An 8,083-nucleotide genomic window follows, 5' to 3' on the forward strand; every position below is an offset into this window, starting at 1 on the left:
GCGGGAAGCAGTTAGAGCAGTTGTCGGCCAACCTCCCCAACAGCACTTGTGTTTTCCTGTTGAGAAGGGAGACTGAGACACAGGACCTAGGCCGACTAAGAATCCCTAAGCCTAGCTGGGAAGGTGAGTGCATCCACCTTTAAACACGGGACTTGCAACTTAGCTCACACCCGACCAATCAGGTAGTAAAGAGAGCTCACTAAAATGCTAATTAGGCAAAAACAGGAGATAAAGAAATAGTCAATCATTATTGCCTGAGAGTACAGGGGGAAGAACAATGATCGGGATATAAACCCAGGCATTCGAGCCGGCAAGGGCTACCCCCTTTGGGTCCCCTCCCTTTGTATGGGAGCTCTGTTTTCACTCTATTAAGTCTTGCAACTGAAAAAAAAAAAAAAAAAAAACCTTTAGATGGTCTGTAGGTCTTCCAGCAAAAGTGATGTCTTCCATTATAACTATTTTCCGATAGCCCCGTGTGAACAATCTTTTTTTTTTTTTATCAGCTTAACACATTCTTTAAGAATCACCATCACCTTGACCACCCTGCCCCTCAAAAACATTTAGAATGAAAGCAAGAGGGAGGAGGGAGAGGACAAAAAAAAAAAAAAAAAAAAAAAAGAAAGAAAGAAAGAAAGAAGGAAAGAAAATGAAAAGAAAAACAGTCCAGTTGGATGGATCCTAGTGAGTAACGAAGGAAAGTAGCAGACAAATAATGTGGAGATTTATGGGGCTTATTTAAGCATGTTGGAAGATATCCTATATGTTATGGTAATCCAGTAAGGGGTTTTAAGCAGGTAGAGCCATGATTCAGCCAGGGATCCCTCCCTGGTTGGAGTGTGGCCAATCAATTGAAAGGATGCAAGTGTGGAATCCAGGGGTCCGTTTAGGAGGCCATTAGAATAATCCAAACAGGACACAAGAAGGATATTGGGGGTGGCAGAAGATGTGATAGAAACAGACTGCACTTCTGCAGTCATAGAGTCAATGGGAAAGATACAGAAGCTAAGGTTCCCAGGGTGGAACAGAAAGAATAAATTCAGCACAGAGGAAGTTAGAAGACTCTAATACAAAGAAGGACAAAGAGGACTGGGCATGGAGATGAGGAAAGGAATTAAGAAGAACTGTGAAACTGAGAAAGAATGAATTAAAGGGAAAAATGGAAATAAAGTTAGAAAGATGGGAGGAACTGTAATTTGGAGGCCTTAAAACAGTAGTGGTTTATATCTTTGAGCACCAATTATGAAAAAACTGAAATGTTTGCGTACTTTTTTTAAAAAAAAATAAAGTTTTATATTTTTAAAACTTTTTTATTAGATAAACCAATATTTGTCTCTTGTTTAAACAGGTTATTTCCCTCTTCTTGAAGAATTTCACTTTTGTTGTAAAATATCAAAATTATATAACTCATCTGCTCAATGACATCTGGTGAGATGCAGCAGACTTTGTAGATGAGAAAGACACTTCTGAAACCAGTCTGTTGTGTCTCTATTGACTAAGTTTCTAAGCTACTTAATTATAAAATAAAATTTTTTCCTGGAGACACACAATATTGTGTTCTCTATGGTAAGAGATTTTCCTGTTGCACATGAGATAAATAGCAATACTTCTAACACAAAGAAGTGTGCCTTAATTAACATACTTTGAATTAAAGGCCTTTCATGGAGGTAACCATATTGGAGTTTAAATTTTATGAAAAAAATGACTTCCCTTAGCCCCATTCCTGGTCTTAGGTTAGAAACTGCCCAAGGAGAGGTCTCCCAGAGCATAGGATCTGCACTTGTCTGTATGTTTTATTCATGCTATAGAAGTTAGCTTCCTTTATCTGGGAGGTTTCTGGCTGTTGCTTTAGCCAGCCCTAACCAGCTGTGAGGTGAATGCCATGAATAGATTCTCCTTATCTGCCAGAGAAGCCAGCAGCTCAGTTAGCAATATGGTCTTGCACTGCCTAGGACAGTTTGGCTCCATCTGAAGGGGGCACAGGAGAGTGGGTAACTGAAATTAGGTGGAGGCCTTGCTCACAAAGTGAAGTCACTCAAGGATCTCTAGTAGCTGTCACTACCTTTCAGTTTTAGAAGAAAGGGGTGGGTATCCAATGGTCTTCAGTGATCCTTTTAGGACACTATGAAATCAGCTAGAATGTTAATCCAATGCATAACCCTAGTATATACACTTATAAAAGCTCTGACCTAATTCTAGTATGTATACTTATAAAATATATCTACCCTGTTATACCATATACAATGTATGTAGAATATTATTTATTGTGCATTATTTTATTTTTACATTTTTTTAGTTTTTAACCTAAACTTTACTCCAAGTGTAAATAATATCAAAATTACCTAATCAGTCTGCTCAGACTCTTTTTGGCTGGCTTTGATGTCACAGTGTCATCTACAAACAGATAGATGAGACTTCCCTAGAGAAAACCAGCTACAGTCAGGCACTGCTTAACAATGGGGATATGTTCTGAGAAATGCATCAGTAGATGGTTTTGTCATTGTGTGAATGTACTCACACAAACATAGATGGCATAGCATACTACACACTTAGGCTATATGGTGTAGCCTATTGTTCCTAGGCTACAAAGCTTTATAGCATGTTATTACTGTACTGAATACTGTAGGCAAATGTAACACAATGGTAAGTATTTGTGTATCTAAACACATCTAAATATACAAAAAGTTACAATAAAAATAACATATTATCTTATGAGATCACCATTGTATATGCGTTCTGTCACTGACACAAAAGTCCTTATATGGTGCATGACTATACTAGCATATGCCTTTAACTGATTAATCTCTTGGAACTAATTTTTCAGTTATCAGCATGTTCTTTGTTAGAGGCACTTTGCTGTTTCTTATTTTTTGTTTTAGTGACTAAGAAATAAGTTATTGTTTTAAGTAAAAGTTCAAATAACTTTAAAATAACTTCCCATTCACTATCTCCAAGATTTAAAAAATATGTATTTGTATATGTATAAGTAAAAAATAATATGAAAAAAACTTAATCTAAAGAAAAAGGATATAGAGGTGACTAAACTAAGATGCTTTCCTTGTAACTTCTGGAAAACTATAGCTAGTCCTTAGCTGTAATTATAATTATTTTATCTAATTCCACGCTTTTAAAATTACTACTATTAACTGATCACTAGTAATATTTAAATTTCTCCATCCTAGAAATGAAGCTTAACTCTTTCCTCAGATGCTAGATAAGAGAGCTTATGATAAAACTTTCAATCCCATTTTTAAACAGATAATTAAATGAGCATTTATCTCTTCATTTGCAGCAATCGTACATTTATATCAATTATTTTGCCTTTGCTTAAAACATTTTAGGTAGTCTTTTCTTGGAAATGTCTTCCAGACTAGGTTATCAGCCACTTTAAAAATGTCAGTCTTCTCATCTCATAATGCTATTTCATTGTAGGCCCCAAAATGTTAATACCCAATGTAATCATATATCTTTTCCCTGCTCATATCTCTAAATGACTTTCAGCTTTTTTCAAAAACCAAATTGTTTAGAAGACAAAAATTTGTCATCATTGAGCATATTCCAAAAAGAATGCCTTAGGCTCTGGAAAAAAAGACAAGTACCCATAGATGTTTGCCCTTTCAAACGTTCAAAATATCTTCAATTCTCTCATCTCATTTATTCTTCAAGACCTTTCTTAGGTATTATTAGTCTCATACAGGGGAAGAAACTGAGGCCTGAAGTTATTCATTTATTCATTCATTTGATGAACACTTATGTAATGCCTGCTGGGGGCCAACACTGGCAGATCAGATATGTCCAAAGTTACATAGCTAGCAACTGGTAAACCAAGACCAGAACGCAGGTCCAATTTTTTGCTCTATCATACTGCCTATAGCAGATTATATATTCCAAAAGGTAAAAGCAGTCACCAATATTTCTTATTCCACGTGCTCTCTTCCAAGTTTGCCAATCCTCTCTCAAGAGGTAGGCCAGGTGTGGTGGCTCACACCAGTAATCCCAGCACTTTAGGAGGCTGAGGCGGGCAGATCACCTGAGGTCAGGAGTTTGAGACAAGCTTGGCCAACATGTCGAAACCCCATCTCCACTAAAAATACAAAATTTAGCCAGTCATGGTGGCACATGCCTGTGGTCCCAGCTACTCAGGAGGCCAAGGCAGGAGAATCACTTGAACCCAGGAAGCGAAGGTTGCAGTGTGCTGAGATTGTACCCTTGAACTCCAGCCTGAGTGACAGAGTAAAAAAAAAAAAAAGGGGGGGGAGGTGAAGCTTAAATTCTTCTCCTTTTTAACCTAAATAGGCTGTGACTTGCTTGTAATTAAGAGAATGCAGTGATAGAGTGATGCAATATAACTTCTGAAGTCTGCCTTATGAACTAGAATCCCTGCTCTTAAAACCTTAAAGCCTTGCTCTCAAAGTAAGCAGGTTTTGTGCCCTGAGGCTGCCATGCTCCAAAAAAGTCCAGACTAACCCATAGGGAGATACCACATGGTAACACAGGAGAGCAAGATACACAGCCAGTCCCCATCTATGTCAATGTCTCCTCTGTTCCAAACCCTACCTTCATCTGATGGCAACTGCATGAAAAACCCTGAGCCTGAACTTTCCAGGTGGATCTGTTCTGAGTTCCTAATCTACAGCAACAGTTAACAGAACACTATCACTAAGAAAATTCCAAAATATTTGTGATAACTGTGCATGTGGTAGAGTGTATTAATTACCCTAATTTTTTATTCCTCCCTGTATTTCTGCCCTTTCCAATGTGTCTTTGCAGTTCCTCATAGTATTCTTGATAGCCCTTTGACTATTGACATCTATCGACTGATTCAAAATTGTTGGTAATCATCACCGAGTACATTATCTAACACCCACATGACTAACTCATAACCCATTATTGCAAAGTAATCCAATTTTAGTTTCTACCACCTTAAGCACAAGTGTTACACAGCACACTAACAAACTGTTCTTGTTGACACATGATTTGGACAAGTCAGTGAAACCTTGGGATTTTTCCTAGTTTTCTGAGATACCTTTGGTCAAAATGCCCTTTGTTGGCCTAAAGCCCCTTTTATCATGGAAACAAATGAAATTAGCAAATGATACCTTTTAACTATTGTACTTAAGTAAATCACACTAAGATCCCTGAACATCTACCTCAGAGGGTAAATTATACATGTTGCAATAAAATGGACAATGTAATGTAAGATCTATCTTTCCATGTACATATACTTAAAAACAAAAAAAGAAAGAAACTTACCTTTTTTTTCACTTAAAAGTTGCAGGGGAAATTCCCAAGTGATAAACTTCTGTACTCTCAATCATCAAAATAACAAGTAAACAAAAGGCCCCCAAGCTATCAGACCCCACTCTCACCCCAACTTCCCTCTTTAAAAAGCAGATGTTATAAATAGCAAGCAGTTTTTAAATATCACCATCTCCTGAGAAAATATTTTTGTCACTCTGGCTAGTTCTCTGTAAGAGGTAATTGGAAAGAGGATAATGTGGTAGTCAGGCCTCCAGTGACAGGACTCAACTTTCTGCCCTTCCTCCTTCACTGTGACTTAGACGGGATTTTCCTGTGAGCACCCATCTCAGGAGAGTCATAGATTCAGCTCTGCTTATTTAGAACCCGGAAACAGTTTTCTGTCCTTCCCTCCTATTAGAATGATCTCAGCCTGATCAGGGAAAGGTTCTCCAGTTGAAAAAAGCTTGTGGAGATTTTTAGGGAAATTGATATGGTAGACATTAATTGGTGTGATTGCCTGGCTCTCAGTGATTCCCCAGTCGTCAGCCTCTGATGCTCCTTATCTTTGAAAGGGGTTGCTAATTCTTCTATCCCCATTTCCATTCTAGCATATGGTCCAATGGGAACTGTATGCTGTTGTCTTCAGGGCGGGGGGAGGCTGAACATGGGCTCATAACTCAAGCTAGGTACTATGGTCTGAGTATTTGTGTCTTCTCACAATTCCTATATTGAAATCCTAACTCCCAAGGTGATGGTATTAGGAGTTAAGGCCTTCTGAGGGGTGATTAGGCCATGAGGGCAGAGTCTTCATGAATGGGATTAATGCCCTTATAAAATAGAGCCAAGTGAGCTTGTTTGTTCCTTTTACCATGTGAGGACACAGCCAGAAGATACCAGCTGTGAACAGGAAGCAAGCCCTCACCAGACACTGAATATGCTGGCACCTTGATCTTGGACTTCCCAGATGCCAGAACTGTGAGAAACACAATTCTACTGTTCATAAGCCACCCAGTTTATAGTACTTTGTTAAAGCAGTCCAAATGGACTAAGATACTAGGCCAATCAGAGTCCTTCCTGGGATTGTTAAGACTGGAGCAGTAAGTAATAAAGATGTGAGTCTAGAAGCACCAGCAGCCATTCCCTGCCCTCCACAATATGAGAAACCTACGTAACAAAGAAAAGCAGAAACAGCAAGAGGCACAGAGCACGTCCTAACAGCATTCAAGTCCTTGGTTCCAGTTATTGAAATTTCTGGAACTATCCTAAGCCCTGCCATTCCAAGAGGGAGTTGCTTAATTTTGCATTGACTCTGGGGCCTTCACCAGCACCCTTCCAAGACACTCTTTTTATTGCAAAATTTTGGTTGGATTTCTTTCACTCACAACAAAGAATTCTAACTTCTTACGAAATGAATAGCCATCTTGGATTCAAACAAGCAGTGTGAGAGTCCGAAGTCATCAGAGCCCCAGCCTTTGTCCCTGCCACACTTAGTGCCAGAAATTGCTCCCCATTTTGCATAGTGAAAACTATCATGAATCCTAAGGCTCCTGTCTATAATGAGCTCCTTATTTCAGAAGAGGAGAATGATTGTTTACCGTTTTTTTCCCCTTGTAGCACTGAAATCATTCCTAATTTTCAGTTCTTTCATTGTTTTCTCTTTTAGTGACTTTAGCTTTTTTAGAGGAGTTCTCAGTATGGCATGTGTTCTTCCACAAGTTAACAATCATTACCAAAACCAAAACTAATGGATAAGCACTTTCTCCTCAGATACCTGAGCAATCTTTTGATTTTGTTTTTTTCTGTCAAGAGTATCTATGGGAAGAAAATAAATAGTTATATTTTCTTTCCAAAGCCTGAAACCTATCTGAGGAACCCACTAACCAAGGGTAAGAGAACTCTGCTTGTTGGGTTTTTTTTTTTTTTTTTTTGAGATGGAGTCCCGCTCTGTCGCCCAGGCTGGAGTGCAGTGGCGCAATCTCGGTTCACTGCAAACTCCACCTCCCGGGTTCACACCATTCTCCTACCTCAGCCTCCCAAGTAGCTGGGACTACAGGCACCCGCCACCACACCCGGCTAAGTTTTTGTATTTTTAGTAGAGACGGGGTTTCACCATGGTCTCGATCTCCTGACCTCATGATCCACCCACCTCGGACTCCCAAAGTGTGAGATTACAGGCGTGAGCCACCGCACCTGGCCCAGGGTTTTGACTTAGTTGGTAGCAGGGAGTAGATAGAAATAGGATCATTTTATATCTTCATGAACTGTAGTTTCCCAAATATGAACTGGTGCCTTCCATTACAACTCTGCTGTTTGGTCTTGTAATCTGGAATCCACTAATGTAATCTCACTTGTCAATGTCTATAGAATTAATCTCATAGGTTAAGGTGGCCTCTAAGGTTTAAAGGTGAGAAGAGACAGGAGGGCACAAAAATATACCAATATTTATGAAAATTAGATCTGTTCATTCTGGCTACTTTGGGCTAATTCTCTTCAAGTGTGATTAGTGATTCACTGCTAAGGAGCCTGATTTTCCCAAACCACGCCTTATAGAATTTTGTTTTACGTTTCACTGCAGAAGGCCCTCAACTCTCATGTTTATTTTTTCCTTTTTCTGTTGACATGTAATTGAATCCTTTTCAGGCAACTTTCAGCATCTCCCCATATTATTAAAAACCACCCCCTTTGAATGCTGTAAGGTGTTCTATCCACAGAGATGGAGGCATTTAGGCACCAGGTTCTCAGTGTTTCAATGGTACTGGACACAGAAGAGACTCAATAAAAATTTAGCAAGGAATGAATTTAATGTTTTGAGACCATAATGAATGCCAGAAAGAGACCCACAGAA

This window comes from Piliocolobus tephrosceles, chromosome 3 (genome assembly GCF_002776525.5).
Source record: "Piliocolobus tephrosceles isolate RC106 chromosome 3, ASM277652v3, whole genome shotgun sequence".
In the NCBI taxonomy this organism is placed as follows: domain Eukaryota; kingdom Metazoa; phylum Chordata; class Mammalia; order Primates; family Cercopithecidae; genus Piliocolobus; species Piliocolobus tephrosceles.